The sequence below is a fragment of the Bos indicus x Bos taurus genome, chromosome X, assembly GCF_003369695.1.
Source record: "Bos indicus x Bos taurus breed Angus x Brahman F1 hybrid chromosome X, Bos_hybrid_MaternalHap_v2.0, whole genome shotgun sequence".
Classification (NCBI taxonomy): Eukaryota; Metazoa; Chordata; class Mammalia; order Artiodactyla; family Bovidae; genus Bos; species Bos indicus x Bos taurus.
This window is the reverse complement of record NC_040105.1, coordinates 13,038,755-13,057,846: the sequence shown is the minus strand read 5'-3', so window position 1 is coordinate 13,057,846 and position 19,092 is coordinate 13,038,755. Positions and strand designations below refer to the sequence as shown.

At 41.5% G+C, this 19,092-nt stretch overlaps 1 protein-coding gene across 3 annotated transcripts in view; it reads left to right on the top strand.

Annotated features, from left to right (window-relative positions):
* VEGFD (vascular endothelial growth factor D) overlaps nt 1–19,092 on the top strand; it is a 46,623-nt gene that overhangs the window by 2,392 nt on the left and 25,139 nt on the right. The gene's annotated exons all lie outside the window — the stretch shown is intronic.

Genomic DNA, 19,092 nt, shown 5'->3' with positions numbered 1-19,092 from the left:
ATGCAGTGTTATATGCTTAGTGATACCATTAGCAATTTTTTTCATATATATCCAGATTGCCTTCAAAAAGGGAAGCTCTGTATAGTGAGCTTTGATCCACCCAACACCTAGCTCAATTAAATCTTTCTGATGTGAAGAAAAGACGTGCATACAGTTGCACAGATGTGAGTGGGTGGTGAAGGCTCAGGAGGTACATTGTACTGGTTATTATACTTTTTCTTTCCCCCCATAGTTTTTTCTTAAGAGACAAATCCAAGAAGAAATATGTTTCTTAATGTTCTTCTTGTTTAAATCAAAATTTACCATGAAAGCATACTCAGGGTGGTAATGGTTTGGACACTGGAATATGAATGTATTTTGTGCTTGTTGAGATAAAACTATTTTATTTATTATGAGATGTGTCCAGGGTCCTCCTTGGTGGCCGGTCCCTGAGTGTGATCTCTAACCTTCCTCTCTGCTGACTACCTCTTTTTCTGAAAGGTTGCCCTTCACCCAGTCTTCACTTTCTAGCCTTGAACATTCTGCTGTTTTTTCAGCTTAGACTAGCAGTGCCTGTAGTACAGTTATACGAGTCTGTATATATTCTTTTTCCTGCAATAACTGTGCAAACGGCTGCCAGCATCCCCGACAGTTGTGCTCACTGCCATTTGAGTATAAGGCCTCCTGATTTCATTAGTCTTGCCACTTGTACTTAGCTGTTTGGGGTCAGCAGTGCCTGGAATTTGTGAACTGAGAAAAATCTGCTGGAAAGTCTCAAATCTACTGTTTAGGTGATAAGTTTTTCAATCTGAGCAGAATATGTTTTCTTCTAGAAATAAGATTAACCCAATCCCTCTTTCTGACTCACTAGTATAATCAGAGTAACCATCTAGATTTGGGATTTATTTCTGTCTGTTCTCTCCAGCTTTTATATATGTTGGGGTAGTCATGTACAGTTGCATAGGGCGTGCAGTGCACAACTCTAGGACCCTCCATCCACCTGGTCTCATATCTGTATATGGTAACTTTGGGTACAGTATTGTACACTCTGGGCTTTTGATTAATAAATATCTGCAACCTCACTGTCCTGTCATTTGCATCCATCTTCTGGCCAGTACTATTTCTAGTATATTTGATAAGCATTTCTTGTCACCAGGAATCTTGGCACCCCCTTAAGTCACTAAGGGAAGCCATCTGCCATAAATCTTTTCAAAGTCACCGAGGCAGACATTCCGATAGAAGTGACAAAGGGTTCATTCCGGGTCCTGGTAGGTTTGGCTAACTCTTTTCTGATAAAATTGGTTTCCTTCTCCCCTGTGCTACCTTCCAGCCCCCTCTTTCATAACCTCACTGGCAGGAGAATATTGTTGAGTGGTAGAGTCATTCAGACTCTGCCTAAGACGGGAACAAGTCCAAGACCCACAGGAATGTAGGGCACCTCTAACTTCCATGAGAAGCCACATGGCTCGCAAATTTATAACCTTGTGTCACTTGTCTTCCCCTGAAATCATCTCTAGAGGTGATTGAATAACAAAGACTGAGGTGCACCTTCCATATTTAACTCCAGGAAGCAGACTGGCCCTCATTGGCCTCCGTAGGTTATGCGCAAGGAAGTCCTTTGACTTTGCTGCTAGTCAGATGGCCTGGTGAGCTCATGTCCGGTTTCCTCTCAGGCATAGTCCTTGGCACAAAGGACATTTGAAATGTTTTCCATTAATTTCTTCTTCATTTATGACCATATAGGTAAATGTATTGAATTACATGCTTCTGTACACAGAGGTCTTCTCTCCTAGTCAGTCACTTTTAACTGGTGGGGAAAACTTTATAGCACTTGAGCCTGTTATTGCTATTCAGGATATAGTAGAACCCCCTGTATCTTACAGTGTGAATATAGTACTTCCATGTATGACTTAGGTTTTTATTTTAAAAAATCTGATTGGACTCTGTGGGAGAGGGAGAGGGTGGGATGATTTGGGAGAATGGCATTGAAACATGTATAATATCATATATGAAACGAGTCGCCAGTCCAGGTTCGATGCACGATACTGGATGCTTGGGGCTGGTGCACTGGGATGACCCAGAGGGATGGTATGGAGAGGGAGGAGGGAGGAAGGTTCAGGATGGGGAACACAGGTATACCTGTGGTGGATTCATGTTGATAGATGGCAAAACCAATACAATATTGTAAAGTTAAAAAATAAAAAAAAATAATTAAAAGATAAAAAAATTTAAAAATCTGATTTGGACTTGTGGATTAACGTTTAGTATAGACCCTTAAAAGCTCTAGAAAAAAATCACATGAAAGCTGCGTGTTGAGCGAATTTGATTAAGGAACCGCTCTTGGGACAAGCTTATAAAGACAGTTTGTGGAATGAAAATGTAGTATTTGGACACGTGCGTGCTTCCTTGTAGAGTGTAACGTAGGGTGCTCTGGAACTCCCAGGCACATTTTTGTAACCACAGTGGCCCGGAGGTGCTCGAGAAAGGGGGACACAGGTGACAGTAACATTGCTTCCGGGCACATTTCTAAGCTCAGCTCTTTCCTACCACTTGAGATTAGTAGAGATGGTGGGGAACTATCCACAGTTGGGAATATGATTGAGATGAGGTGAGATGAGACATTTGTTCTTTGGTTGCTTTTATGGTGAGAAGTCCTTTTTTCTCCCTCCTTTACCACTGGTTCTGGTACTAATTAGTTTCTGGTAGAAACTAATAGTTTCTACCAAGATACTAAGATGTTATAAAGCAAAGATACTCTGAGGGCCCCCTGCATCCTAAGTTTGTCTTGACAGGTGGTGATGTTCTATTCCCAAAGGCTCTCCCTTGCCTCTCCTTCGAACTTTCCAGTATTTGACAATTGATTTGTTTATTTATTGAGCATCTACTATGTCGAATGCAGCAGGAAATAAGGCAGTGTTTCAGCTCTCGTGGAACTTACATTCCAAGTGTGGCAGGTGAAGGCAGGCAACATGCACGCCTGGAGCATGTCAGGGGTAAAGAGTGCCATGAAGAAGATCAACAAGGGGACAGACACAGAGGGATGGGTCGGCGGAGACTTCTCTGATTTCTTTTCATGTGTGTGGACCTCTGGAGGAAGTGAGGGGGCAGTGGTTGTGATGAGGGAAGGGCGTGGTCTTGTGTGTTTAGGTATTAGCCAGGGGCCAGTGTGGCTGGAGTAGAGAGTGGAGGCCAGAACCGCAGCTTCTGAGGTTGGAGAAATAGCCTGGGCATGTCACATAGAAAGGATGAGATGGTTGGATAGCCTTACCGACTCAAATGGACATGAGTTTGAACAAGCTCCAGGAGATGGGAAGGGAAGCCTGCTGTGCTGCATCCATGGGGTCGCGAAGAGTCAGACGTGACTTAGTGACTGGACAACAACAACAATCACCTAGAGTGTGGCTGTGTTCCAGTAAAACTTCACGGACACTGAAATTTGAATCGTGTATCATTTCCATGCATCACGAAATAGTCTTCTCATTTGTAGTCTTCTCCTAAAATGATAGGAAGGAATTCTTAGCTCACAGACCATACAAAAAGAGACGGCAGGCTGGATTTGGCCCACAGGTCATAGTTGGCAAAACCTGATCTGTGTCTATTTTATCTTCTTCATAGACTGTATCGGACCTGACATTTTTTATTTGCTTGTGTATAGGGTAGGACACATCACTTCTGGTCACAACCTCTTTGACCCCCTGCCCCATCCAACCACCAGGGGCTAGAAAGTGCAAGCCTTCCCTGTGCTCAGAAGGTAGAAAGCTGGAACTCCTTAGTTAGTATTCATGACTAACCCACACAACTCTGGTCAGTTCTAAGTGTTTCTGAACATACCACTGAGATGGGAGGTGACTGTGGTTGGACACTGGGGTAGAATCATGGAAGGAAGTAAGACACGTGGGTTTCTTTATGCTGCTCAGGAGGCTCCTTTTTCCTGGAAAAGGCAAGCTGTACATTTAGTTCAGTGAACATTTGTGGAATGTCCACTGTGTGCCAGGCACATGACTGGAAATGACATTTTTATAAAATAAAGATGTCTCAGTTATTTGCATGTCTTACCAGCAGCCAAGGAGCTCAACTTGGCCTGTGAGAAGGATAATTTTAGTGCCTGAAACCTTAGGTAATAATGAAAGTTTTAATGAGTCTCTTTCTGTCATTCATTGTCATCTAAATAATTATACCACTCCTATCTTTGAGAAAAGTATTGCTTTCCTAAAATCTAGGTTTGCCTGAAATTATTTCTGGAGAAAAAATGACATGTCGAATATTGCGATGGCAGAGATTTTGTTACTTATGGTTCCATTCTGGAGGGAGTTGGCAAGAATGTGATTTTGATTGAAGGAATTCCCTGAGTTCATCTGTATAAGAGACCCTCTGAAAAGAACTGTTCATAACTTGCTTCATAACTGTCCTGTCACAGCAAGACTAGAGATCACTGGGCATCTCAGACAATGCAGAGGTTGTAGGTGAGGAAGAGGAAAGCTGTGGATGCTGACATGGGACCACTGCATCTTTAGGAGAAAGATGAAAATTAAGCATCCTGGGCTGACTGCCAGTTGCATGGCAAAGGGCTGCCTAATAAAAAGGAGGAGAGGTTTGGCATAAAGATCCTCTGTCCACCCAGCAGATTATGTTTTACTTAGGCTGACATACAGCTGTAGAAGTCACAATAATGCAATGTGACAATCCAGTCCAAATTTCAATGGTTTAAAACATTGATAACCCGCATTACTGTGGCTGAGCTGGGAGTCAGGATCAAGGCAGAAACCACAGGTCGAGTATGGGTCTGCCCCACGTAACTCTCATCTGCCTGGATAAGTGGGCCAGAAGGGACACATACTTGCTGTGATGGCAGAAGTGTAGGAGAGCTATGTAGTCACAAATGCATTTCAACACTCTGCCTGCATCATGTCTTATAACATCCCATTGGTCGAAGCAGGTCACGTGGCCCAACGTCAGTGGGGCTGAGAAACATACTTGTCTCTTGGAGGAGACAGGTGGAGGCAGTGAAATTGTTTTTAACAATAACCTAATTACCATAAAGGCTTCACATTGTTTCCTTAGATGTTGGGCCCTTCATCTTTGAGATCAGTGATAAAGAGACTGTAACAGATCTCCCCAGGGATATATTCTCCTGGGGTTATTCAGAGCATCCTTTTAGAGTTTTGCCACTCAAGCCCATCCCACACTAATTTTCCCCCACATGTCCTAAGCATAGATGCATTCAGTGGAGCAGAGATATTAGCATGGAGCATGAATTTAAAACATGTAAAGGGAAGCATATGCCCTTCCCTGCATGCTAGACAATTTGGCTGGGGAGAAACCGTCCTGCAGTACTCATCAAATTGGAGAATGTAGAGGTCCCAGACACCTTAGCCGTCTAGTATCCCCTTAAAATACCCAGACAGCTATGCACACACACTCGCACAAATGTACACATGTACACATTTATACTTTCTGTGAGTCTGTAGTTCTTTCCTTAGTCTAAGTTTAATTAAACACCCTGGTTTCTCACATTTATACATTTAAATATAGAACTGCATGAGTCAAAGAACCACCAGTAGCGTGAGGCCCCACCAAAGGGCCGTGTTTCTAGATTTCAGAGCAACAGGACCAGGCCTTCAGCTGGCTCCGTCTACATCATTATGAGCAAACGTGCATTCTCCTCCCTGCCCTCAGTTGGCATGGCCCACACTATTAGGTGTCATCTGTAGTGGGGAAGGCTGGACTCTAATGACAAAGCACAAAGGTTTAAGAAGTGGGTGGTTTTTCCTTCACTCATCTGTAAAGACCTATGTAAGCCTGGGTACTTGAAAATTGGCATTTCATCTGAAAATACATCCCAGAAATATTTAAAACAGATATTTACCCTGCAAAAGCTTTTCTCTTTTAAATTTTTATTTACTATGGTTGGAGTGGCCCTATCTTGCTCTTTTCAAACTCAACTCGAGTTGCTCAGGGAAATCAAGGCCCATGAAACACCTCTGAATCCCAACACAGGACCAGATGCCCCACCCCTGAGAAAGGAAGGAAAGGCAGTGAATGTTAGCACGTGCCTCCTCTGCATCTGAACCTTTCCTACTTATGGCCCTCAGTAATCTCCACATCGGCGATATCAGGAGCTTTGCATTCTGAAATGAGGAAACCATGACTTAAGGAAATTCAATAATTCACCCTCAGTCAAATAGCTAAAAAGGAGCAGTGCCTGGATTCAAACCCAGCTTACTTTATGTTTTTAAAGTTATTCTATGGCAAAGATTATCGTTTTTCCCATTTGATGTGCTGTTCTGTGAATTTTAACACAGAGATTTCTGTGACCACCACCATAATCAAGATACAGAAAAAATTCCTTTATGCTACTCTTCAATCTATGCCTCAATCAGCAATGCTGCAGAAGCTGAATTCAAATGGCTCTGTGAAGACCCACAAGACCTTCTAGAACCAACACCAAAAAAGATGACCTTTTCATCATAGGGGACTGGAATGCAAAAGTAGGGAGTCAAGAGATACCCGGAGTAAAGGCAAGTTTGGCCTTGGAGTACAAAATCAAGCAAGGCAAAGGCTAATAGAGTTTTGCCAAGAGAACATACTTGTCATAGCAAACACCCTCTTCCAACAACACAAGAGATGACTCTACACATGGACATCACCAGGTGATCAACAATGAAATGAGACTGATTATATTCTTTGCAGCCAAAGATGGGGAAGCTCTACACAGTCAGCAAAAACAAGACCGGGAGCTGACTGTGGCTCAGATCATCAGCTCCTTATTGCAAAATTCAGGCTTAAACTGAATAAAGTATGGAAAACCACTGGCCATTCAGGTATGACCTAAATCAAATCCCTTATGATTATACAGTGGGGGTGATGAATAGATTCAAGAGATTAGATCTGATAGACAGAATGCCTGAAGAACTATGAATGGAAGTTCATAATATTGTACAGGAGGCAAGTGACCAAAACCATCCCAAAGAAAAAGAAATGCAAGGTGGCAAAGTGGCTGTCTGAGGAGGCTTTACACATAGCTGAGAAAAGAACAGAAACAAAAGGCAAAGGAGAAAGGGAAATATATACGCAGCTGAATGCAGAGTTCCAGAGAATAGCAAGGAAAGATAAGAAAGCCTGCTTAAGTGAACAGTGCAAAGAAATAGAGGAAGACAATATAATGGGGAAGACTAGAGATCTCTTCAAGAAAATTGGAGATACCAAGGGAACATTTCATGCAAAGATGGACTCAATAAAGGACAGAAATGGCAAGGATCTAACAGAAGCAGAAGAGATTAAGAAGAGGTGGCAAGAATACACAGCAGAACTATACAAAAAAGATCTTAACCTGGATAACCAAGATGGTGTGGTCACTCACCTAGAGGCAGACATCCTGGAGTGTGAAATCAAGTGGGTCATAGGAAGCATAACTACAAACAAAGCTAGTGGAGGTGATGGAATTCCAGCTAAGCTATTTGAAATCCTAAGATGAGATCAGATCAGATCAGTCACTCAGTCATATCCGACTCTTTGTGACCCCATGAATCGCAGCACGCCAGGCCTCCCTGTCCATCACCAACTCCCGGAGTTCACTGAGACTCACGTCCATCGAGTCAGTGATGCCATCCAGCCATCTCATCCTCTGTCGTCCCCTTCTCTTCCTGCCCCCAATTCCTCCCAGCATCAGAGACTTTTCCAATGAGTCAACTCTTCACATGAGGTGGCCAAAGTACTGGAGTTTCAGCTTTAGCATCATTCCTTCCAAAGAAATCCCAGGGCTGATCTCCTTCAGAATGGACTGGTTGGATCTCCTTGCAGTCCAAGGGACTCTCAAGAGTCTTCTCCAACACCACAGTTCAAAAGCATCAACTCTTCGGCACTCAGCCTTCTTCACAGTCCAGCTCTCACATCCATACATGACCACAGGAAAAACCATAGCCTTGACTAGACGAACCTTTGTTGGCAAAGTAATATCTCTGCTTTTCAATATGCTATCTAGGTTGGTCATAACTTTCCTTCCAAGGAGTAAGCGTCTTTTAATTTCATGGCTGCAGTCACCATCTGCAGTGATTTTGGGGCCCAGAAAAATAAAGTCTGACACTGTTTCCACTGTTTCCCCATCTATTTCCCATGAAGTGATGGGACCGGATGCCATGATCTTCGTTTTCTGAATGTTGAGCTTTAAGCCAACTTTTTCACTCTCCACTTTCACTTTCATCAAGAGGCTTTTGAGTTCCTCTACACTTTCTGCCATAAGGGTGGTGTCATCTGCATATCTGAGGTTATTGATATTTCTCCCGGCAGTCTTGATTCCAGTTTGTGTTTCTTCCAGCCCAGCGTTTCTTATGATGTACTCTGCATATAAGTTAAATAAACAGGGTGACAATATACAGCCTTGACGAACTCCTTTTCCTATTTGGAACCAGCCTGTTGTTCCATGTCCAGTTCTAATTGTTACTTCCTGACCTGCATACAGGTTTCTCAAGAGGCAGGTCAGGTGGTCTGATATTCCCATCTCTTTCAGAATTTTCCACAGTTTATTGTGATCCATACCATCAAAGGCTTTGGCATAGTCAATAAAGCAGAAATAGATGTTTTTCTGGAACTCTCTTGCTTTTTCGATGATCCAGCGGATGTTGGCAATTTGATCTCTGGTTCCTCTGCCTTTTCTAAAACCAGCTTGAACATCTGGAAGTTCACAGTTCACATATTGCTGAAGCCTGGCTTGGAGAATTTTAAGTATTACTTTACTAGCGTGTGAGATGAGTGCAATTGTGTGGTAGTTTGAGCATTCTTTGGCATTGCCTTTCTTTGGGATTGGAATGAAAACTGACATTTTCCAGTCCTGTAGCCACTGCTAAGTTTTCCAAATTTGCTGGCATATTGAGTGCAGCACTTTCACAGCATCGTCTTTCAGGATTTGAAATAACTCCACTGGAATTCCATCACCTCCACTAGCTTTGTTCGTAGTGATGCTTCCTAAGGCCCACCTGACTTCACATTCCAGGATGTCTGGCTCTAGGTCAGTGATCACACCATCATGATTATTGGGGTCGTGAAGATCTTTTTTGTACAGTTCTGTATATTCTTGCCACCTCTTCTTAATATCTTCTGCTTCTGTAATGTTCAAACTACCACATAATTGCAGTCATGTCACATGCTAGCAAAGTAATACTCAAAATTCCCCAAGCTAGGCTTCAACATTATGTGAAATGAGGACTTCCAGATGTCAAGCTGGATCTAGAAAAGGCAGAAGAACCAGAGATCAAATTGCCAACATCCGTTGGATCATAGAAAAAGCAAAGGAATTCCAGAAAACCATCTATTTCTGCTTTATTGACTGCATTAAAGCCTTTGACTATGTGTATCACAATAAACTGTGGAAAATTGGTAAAGAGATGGGATACCAGACCACCTTACCTGCCTCCTGAGAAACCTGTATGCAGGTCAAGACACAACAGTTAGAACTGGACATGGAACAATGGAGTGGTTCAAAATTTGGAAAGGAGTATGTCAAGGCTATATATTGTCACCCTGCTTATTTAACTTTTATGCAGAGTATATCATGCTAAATTCCAGGCTGAGTGAATCACAAGCTGGATCAAGATTTCTGGGAGAAATATCAACAACTTCAGATGTGCGGATGATACCACTCAAATGGCAGAAAGAGAAGAGGAACTAAAGAGCCTCTTGATGATGGTGAAAGAGGAGAGTGAAAAAGCTGGCTTAGAACTCAACATTCAAAAAACTAACATCATGGCATGCAGTCCCATCACTTCATGTCAAATAGATGGGGAAAAGTGGAAACAGTGACAGATTTTATTTTCTTGGGCTCCAAAATCACTCTGGATGGTGACTGAAGCCACGAAATTAAAAGATGCTTGGTCCTTGGAAGGAAAGCTATGATGAACCTAGACAGCATATTAAATACCAGAAACATTGCTTTGCCTACAGATGTCTGTATAGTCAAAGTTATTGGTTTTTCCAATAGTCATGTATGGATGTGAGAGTTGGATCATAAAGAAGGCTAAGCACCAAAGAACTAATGCTTTTGAACTGTGGTGTTGGAGAAGACTCTTGAGAGTCTGTTGGACTACAAGGAGATCAAACTAGTCAAGCCTAAAGGAAATCAACCCTGAATATTCATTGGAGGGACTGATGCTAAAGTTGAAGCTCCAGTACTTTGGCCATCTGATGCAAAGAGCCAACTCATTATGAAAAGACCCTGATGCTGGGGGAGATTGAAGGCAGGAGAAGAAGGGGACAACAGAGGATGAGATGGTTGGATGGCATCACTGACTTGATGGACGAGAGTTTGAGCAAATTCTGGGAGATAGTGAAGGACAGGGAATCCTGGCGTGTTGCAGTCCACGGGGTCGCAAAGAGTCGGACACAAGTTAGCGACTAAACAACAACAGCCCTTTCATAATCATACCCTCCTCCCAGTCTCTGGCAACCTCTGCTCTGTTCTCCATCACTATCATCCTGGATTTTTGAGAATGTTATTAATGGAATCATACCGCCAGTAACCTTGTGAGACTTGGTTCTTTCACCCCTAATGCCTTTGAGATCCATCCAAGTTGCTGTACATACCAGCCATTCATTCCTTTTTACGGCTAAGTCATATTCCATGGGATGGGTGAAGCACAGTTTGCCTAAGCAACTGTTCACATACTGAATGACATCCTGGTTGTTTCCAAGTTTTTTAGCTCTTTCAAAGAAAGCTAGTATAAACATTCATGTCAAGGTTTTTGGGTGAATCTACATTCTTGCTTCTCAAGGGTAAATTCCCAGGAGTGGGACTGCTGGGTCATATGGCAAGTGTCTGTTGAACTTTGTAAGAAACTGCCAGCATGTTTTGCAGACTGCTCTACCACTCAAAGCCAATTTTAAGCAGTTCTCATCCATTGCCCTCTCCTCTCCAGTCAGCCATCTGTCCAGACCACAGAGTGGTTTCCAGTATCAGGCAAAGCTTCCTTTTAGGAGATGCAATGTCCACTTGAGAGCTACAGGAGGCAAAGGCACACAACTTCAGTTTGGCCTCTGAGTCTAACATGGCCTGGGTGGGTTCCTTGACAGGCTGGGGGAGTGAGAAAAGGGAAGAGGTGTTGGGGAACAGTATCTGTGAACAGCTGGGAACATGATGGTGCAACTTGGACCCCAAACCAGAGAAAAGTTGGTGGTTTGGGCTAAGCCTTAAACATCAAGCTAAAGATGAAATGCTTTTCCAGTCAAACAGAAGTTTACTGAGAGGTGAAAGGAACATGGAATTATTTGTCTTACAACTGGATCCACCTCCCTAAACCCACTGCAAAGGGAAATAAATAGCTGATGGTGGTTCCCTGAACTCCAGAGACCGATAGGCAGAGGACTGGTTTCCCAGGCAACACTTGTAAATCCCAGAGCAAATCCAGGGAAAGTCACGTGAAATGTGTTCCCTCCACAGTGTACTCTGAAGCTTGTGGATCTTGTGGATCTTCCAAATATACAAATTCTCTCTATCTCACCCCGTATCCCTAAACTTCCTGAAGACAAACTGCCAATACATTTTGACAAAATAGCATCATCAGTTTTGAAAAGGCTTAGAAACACAGACCCACAGTTCCTGAGAGATCCAGTGGCGAATATTGCAAAGCTGGTCTCCTTTCTCATACCTATAACAGGAGGATTCTTAAGAGCATGGGACCCAAGAACAACTTTTGGCAACAGTTGGGCTCTAACAGCTCAGAGCCAGGAATGGAACTCAGCCGTGTACTCCCGAGCCATGCCCCTTCCTTTTGGCAACGTATTTATATTCTAATTTTTATTTTCCTTCAAATAGTTTCTAGACTGCCATGTGGAAGGATTAGAATTTACTATTCCCTGGTAAATTCCAGTAAGTTAAAGCAATGCTGTGTCGTGCTAAGTCGTTTCAGTCGTGTCTGACTCTGCAACCCTATTGACTGTAGCCCACCAGGCTCCTCTGTTCATGGGGTTCTCCAGGCCAGAATACTGGAGTGGGTAGCCATTCCATTGTCCAGAGGATCTTTCTGACCCAGGGATCCAACCTGTGTCTCTTAGGTCTCCTGGATTGGCAGGCGAGTTCTTTAAAACTAATGCCACCTGAGAATCCCTAAAGCAGTACCTGTTACTTTTAATTCTGTTCTAAAGATAGGTTGTTTTGGCTCCTTGGGAACTGTAGCAATTTTTTTCCCCTGTCATCTAGAATGGTCTCATACAAGACAGCTGATACCCTTGTTTTAGCCTGGAAAACAGTTTTGTTGGTCTTCCATCTTGAAAAATCATTCAGATTGGGAAGTGGGCCACAAACAATTCAGTGACTTGAGTTAAAAAAAAAAAAAGGCTTAGAAAATCCAGTTCAGCAAGATATTCAAACCAATGTTTGGAAGCCAAGGTATAACTCAAAGGAGTTTAAAGAATAAGACTATTTCTCAGCATACATCTACCATTTATCCCCTACTTGGTGAACTTGTACAGAGCTCAGGCACTCATGCAGGCCTTTAAACCAGCATGCACCATCCTCAAAATGAGTATTTCTCCTACAGATCTCTTGGGAAGATTTCTTAAAGAAACTTTATTTTGAAATAATTATAGAAAAGTTGCAAAGGTAACCTGGAGGATAGCCTGTGTATCTTTCACCCAGCTTCCTGTAAGACTAGCAACTGGTAGGGAAGTTTTTAAAAAATCCTCATGGCAAAGAGCTAACACCTATCCTACTCAAACTCTTCCAGAAAATTTCAGAGGAAGGTAAACTTCCAAATTCATTCTATGAGGCCACCATCACCCTAATACCAAAACCATACAAAGATGCCACAAAAAAGAAAAATACAGGCCAATATCACTGATAAACATAGATGCAAAAATCCTTAACAAAATTCTAGCAAACGGAATCCAACAACATGTTAAAAAGATCATACATTATGACCAAGTGGGCTTTATCCCAGGGATGCAAGGATTCTTCAATATTCACAAATCAATCAATGTGATACACCACACTAACAAATTGAAAGATAAAAACCATATGATTATCTCAATAGATGCAGAGAAAGCCTTTGACAAAATTCAACATCCACTTATGATAAAAACCCTCCAGAAACCAGGAATAGAAGGAAAATACCTCAACATAATAAAAGCTATATATGACAAACCCACAGCAAACATTATCCTCAATGGTGAAAAACTGAAAGCATTTCCCCTAAAATCAGGAACAAAACAAGGGTGCCCACTCTCACCACTACTATTCAACATAGTTTTGGAAGTTTTAGCCACATCAATCAGAGAAGAAAAAAAAAAAAAAAAGAAAGGAATCCAGATTGGAAAAGAAGAAGTAAAACTCTCACTGTTCACAGATGACATGATCCTCTACATAGAAAACCCTAAAGACTCCACCAGAAAATTACTAGAGCTGATCAATGAATATAGTAAATTTTCAGGATATAAAATTAACATACAGAAATCCCTTGCATTCCTATACACTAACAATGAGAAAACAGAAAGAGAAATTAAGGAAACAATTCCATTCACCATTTCAATGAAAAGAATAAAATACTTAGGAATAAATATACCTAAAGAAACAAAAGACGTATATATAGAAAACTATAAAACACTGATGAAAGAAATTAAAGATGACACAAATAGATGGAGAAATATACCATGTTCATGGATAAGAAGAATTAATATAGTGAAAATGAGTATACTACCCAAAGCAATCTATAGATTCAATGCAATCCCTATCAAGCTACCAACAGTATTTTTCAGAGAACTAGGACAAATAATTTCACAATCTGTATGGACATACAAAAAAACCTCAAATAGCCAAAGCAATCTTGAGAAAGAAGAATGGAACTGGAGGAATCAACCTGCCTGACTTCAGACTATACTACAAAGCTACAGTCATCAAGACAGTGTGGTACTGGCACAAAGACAGAAATATAGATCAATGGAATAAAATAGAAAGCCCAGAGATAAACCCATGCACCTATGGACACCTTATCTTTAACAAAGGAGGCAAGAATATACAATGGAGAAAAGGCAATCTCTTTAATAAGTGGTTCTGGAAAAACTGGTCAAGAATGAAAGAATGAGAAATGAATGAAACTAGAGCACTTTCTAACACCATACACAAAAATAAACTCAAAATGGACTAAAGATCTAAATGTAAGACCATAAACTATAAAACTCCTAGAGGAAAACATAGGCAAAACACTCTGACATAAATCACAGCAGGATCCTCTATGATCCACCTCCCAGAGTAATGGAAACAAAAGCAAAAATAAATGAATGGGACCTAATTAAACTTAAAAGCTTTTGCACAACGAAGGAAACTATAAGCAAGATGAAAAGACAGCCTTCAGAATGGGAGAAAATAATAGAAAACGAAGCAACTGACAAAGAATTAATCTCAAAAATATACAAGCAGCTCCTGCAGCTCAATTCCAGAAAAACAAATGACCCTATCAAAAAATAGGCCAAAGAACTAAACAGACACTTCTCCAAAGAAGACATACAGATGGCTAACAAACACATGAAAAGATGCTAAATATCACTCATTATCAGAGAAATGCAAATCAAAACCACAATGAGGTGCCATCTCATGTCAGTCAGAATGGCTGCTATCAAAAAGTCTACAAATAATAAATGCTGGGGAGGGTGTGGAGAAAAGGGAACCCTCTTACACTGTTGGTGGGAATGCAAAGTAGTACAGCCCCCATGGAGAACAGTGTGGAGGTTCCTTAAAAAAACTGGAAATAGAACTGTCATATGACCCAGCAATCCCACTGCTGGGCATACACACTGAGGAAACCAGAATTGAAAGAGACGTGTGTACCTCAGTGTTCCTTGCAGCACTGTTTAAAATAGCCAGGACATGGAGGCAATCTAGATGTCTATTGGCAGATGAATGGATAAGAAAGCTGTGGTACATATACACAATGGAATATTACTTAGCCATTAAAAAGAATGCATTTGAATCAGTTCTAATGAGGTGGATGAAACTGGAGCCTATTATACAGAGTGAAGTAAATCAGAAAGAAAAACATCAATACAGTATACTAACATATATATATGGAATTTAGAAAGATGGTAATGATGACCCTATATGTGAGACAGCAAAAAAGAGATACAGATGTAAAGAACAGTCTTTTGGACTCTGTGGTAGAAGGCAAGGGTGGGATGATTGAGAGAATAGCAATGAAACATATATATTATCAAATGTGAAACAGATTGCCAGCCCAGGTTTGATGCATGAGACATGGTGTCAGGGCTGGTGCACTGAAATGACCCTGAGGGATGGGATGGGGAGGTAGATGGGAGGGGGGTTCAGGATGGGGAACACATGTACATCCATAGCTGATTCATGTCAATGTATGGCAAAATCACTACAATATTGTAAAGTGATTAGCCTCCAATTAAAATAAATAAATAAATTTAAAAAAAGTAATCCAAGAAGGGAGGTGACTCCACACTCTACGAATGTACTGGAATGTATGGCAAGTCAATAAAGCCTAGGCTGGACCAAAAAAATAAAAATAAAAAATCCTTATGGCAAAGCTTAACCCAGACCCATAAAATAAGAATTTCTGAAGATGGGATCCAAGCATCAGTGTTTTTCTGTGAGGTTTCTTCCCAGGCAGGTTCAAGGTGAAGCCAAGATTGGGCACCTGTGCTACAAACACTTCTCAAAGTGTGGCCAACCAACCAACCACAGGCACCTGGGCACTTGTTAGAAATGCACCATTCTAGGTCTGCCTCCAAACCTACTGCCTCAGAATCTGCATTCTGACAAGACTGCTGGTGACTGGTATGCACAGGAAGTTTTGAGAAGCATTGCTCTATACAAAAGATGAAACAGACCACACAAACATGGGCCTGATCACAATATTTGTCCAGTGTGTGTGTATTTATTACTCATAAATTTCTTCATCAGCTGTGCGTTAAGTACTTACATAAAAAGATGAACCTGACCACATATTCTGAATTCATGACTATGCTATATTTATTTTTCTCTTTCTGTCTTATTTCACTCTGTATAACAGGCCCTATGTTCATGAACCTCACTAGAATTGACTCAAGTTCGTTCTTTTTATGGCTGAGTAATATTCCACTGTATATATCTACCACATCTTCTTTATCCATTCACCTATCAATGGGTATCTAGGTTGCTTCCATGTCCTAGCTATAGTAAACAGTGCTGCAGTGAATACTGAGGTACACGTGTCTTTTTCAATTATGGTTTTCTCAGAGTGTGTGCCCAGTAGTGGGGTTGCTGGGTCATATGGTAGATTTATTTCTAGTTTTTTAAGGAATCTCCATACTGTTTTCCATAATGGCTGTATCAGTTTACATTTCCACTGACAGTGTAGGAGAGTTCCTTTTTCTCCACACCCTCTCCAGCATTTATTATTTGTAGATTTTTTGATGGTGGCCATTCTGACTGGTGTGAGGTGATACCTCACTGTAGTTTATATTTGCATTTTTCTAACGATTAGTGATGTTGAGCATATTTTCATGTGTTTATTGGTCATTTGTATGTCTTCTTTGGAGAAATGTCTGTTTAGGTCTTCTGCCTATTTTTTGATTGGGCTGTATATTTTGCTAATATTGAGCTGTATGAGCTGCTTATATATTCTGGAGATTAATCCTTTGTCAGTTTCATTTGCAATTATTTTCTCCCATTCTGAGGGTTGTCTTTTAATCTTGATTATTGTTTCCTTTGCTTTGCAAAAGCTTTTAAGTTTAATTAGGTCCCATTTGTTTATTTTTGTTTTTATTTCCATTACTGTAGGAGATGGGTCAAAGAGGATCTTGCTGTGATGTATATCAAAAAGTGTACTGCCTATGTCTTCCTCTTTATTATTTTTAATTGAACTATAGTTGATTTATAATGTTGTGCTTGTTTGAAGTGTACAGAAAAATGATTCAGTTATACGTATACATGTCTATTCATTTTCAGATTCTTTTCCCTAATAGGAAAAGAAAATATTGAGTAAAGTTCCCTGTGCTATACACTAGGTCCTTGTTGGTGTATGTGTATGTTAATCTCAACCTCCTAATTCATAGCTCTACCTATTGCTATGTGAATAAAACATATCATTACTCCTCCAGTGGTTCTTAAGACACAGTGGGGAAGAGAAGCATTAAGTAAGTAATGGCAAATAATTCTTTAGTGTCAGTGGTGGTAAGTGCTGAGGAAAAGGATGGGGAGCTAGAAATCCATGTGATTGAAGGACCAGACCCAGGCAGGGGTGGGAGTTGTGGGGGAGGTTTCCATATGGAGGTAACACCTGGTTGAAAAAGGTTTAGCTAGACAGAGTGGAGGGCATTCCCAGCAGAGGGAACAGTGGGGACTGAGGCCAAAGCAAGAAGAAATGAACAGAAGAGCAAACCAATGAAATGGGTGTCCAGTGATATCCCATTGTTCAAGTCTCCGATATTTTACATTGCCTCCCAAGCTGGATACAACTAGCCTGGCCTTTAAGCTTCCAATTCTTCCTCTTTTTTGTTTTAAACCACTATATTGTTATACAAGTTACATACTATAAAATTTAACCATTCACCTGTTTGAAGTAATTCAATGGTGTTTAGTAAACTTACTGAGTGGTGCAGCTATCTCCATATAAGATCCCGTGTGTGTGTGTGTGTGTGTGTGTGTTCTCAGTCACTCAATTGTATCTGACTCTTTGCAACCCCATGGACTACAGCCCACCAGCCTCCTCTGTCCACGGGACTTGCCAGGCATGAATACTAGTGTGTGTTGCCATGCCCTCCTCCAGGGGATCTTCCTGACTCAGGGATCCAACCTGAATTCTTGCATCTCTGGCACTGGCAGGCAGGTTCTTTACTGCTGTACCACCTGAGAAGCCCAAGATCCCTTGTGCCCCTTTACAATTAACCTGAGTTCCCACTCCCAGCCCTAGGAAGCCAATAATCTATTTTCTGTCTCTTGAGTAATCCTTAGGAGTGGAATTAGTTGATCATACCATGAGTTTAACTTTTTAAAGAATGGGTGAACTCTTTTCTAAAGTGACAGCACCATTTTACAATCGCATCAGCAATGGATGAGGGTCCCCATTGCTGGGTATCCCCACCAACCTTTGGTGTTGTCTTCTTGACTGTGACCATCCTCAGTTCAGTTCAGCTCAGTCGCTCAGTTGTGTCCCACTCTTTGCAAGCCCATGGACTGCAGCACACCAGGCTTCCTTGTCCATCACCAACTCCCGGAGTTTACTCAAACTCATGTCCATTGAGTCAGTGATGCCATCCAACCATCTCATCCCTTCTCCTCCCACTTCAATCTTTCCCAGCATCAGGGTCTTTTCCAGTGAGTCAGTTCTTCGCATCAGGTGGCCAAAGTATTGGAGTTTCAGCTTCAGCATCAGTCCTTCCAATGAATATTCAGGACTGATTTCCTTTAGGATGGACTGGTTGGATCTCCTTGCAGTCCAAGGGACTCTCAAGAGTCTTCTCCAACACCACAGTTCAAAAGCATCAATTCTTTGGCGCTCAGTGGCTGTTAAGTAGTATCTCACCCCACCAACCTCTCTTCCCAATCTTACTTTCCAGCCCTCTCACTCTCAAGCCCACTCTTTACCCAACAAAAATGAACCTCCTGCTGTTTTTTTTCCAATGGGGCTCCTTGATATCCCCAAATTATGCCTTCGGTCACTCTTTGAATGTGTTCTTTGACTTGATATTTTTTTGGAGGGAGAGGCATGGAAATTGAGAGCCCAAATTATTAGGAGTACAGAATGCTTTTGATTTCCCCACAACATGGACACTTGCAAATTCCTCCTTCAAACCCGGCCACCATACCTTTCCAAATATCTTGGCTGCTGTCTTAGTTATACTTGTCCTAGATGACTCCCTGGGCCCGAGCTGTGCAGATGCTCGTGCTTCCTTGGAGAGAATGCCAGGTGAAGTCAGAAATTAAGGAGAACTGACTACCCTTCCTATTGTCTGCAGGAAGAAGTATGCATTGAAATAACAGTACATCTTGTTACAAAGACCTAAGTCTCAACTTAGAAACTGGCTTGTGGTAGCCAAGACATCAGAGAATGATTTTTTATTTAGGAGGGAAATTGCTAACAGTCTTGGATTAATGACCACAGACGCATAAAAAGATGCTGTTGTGAC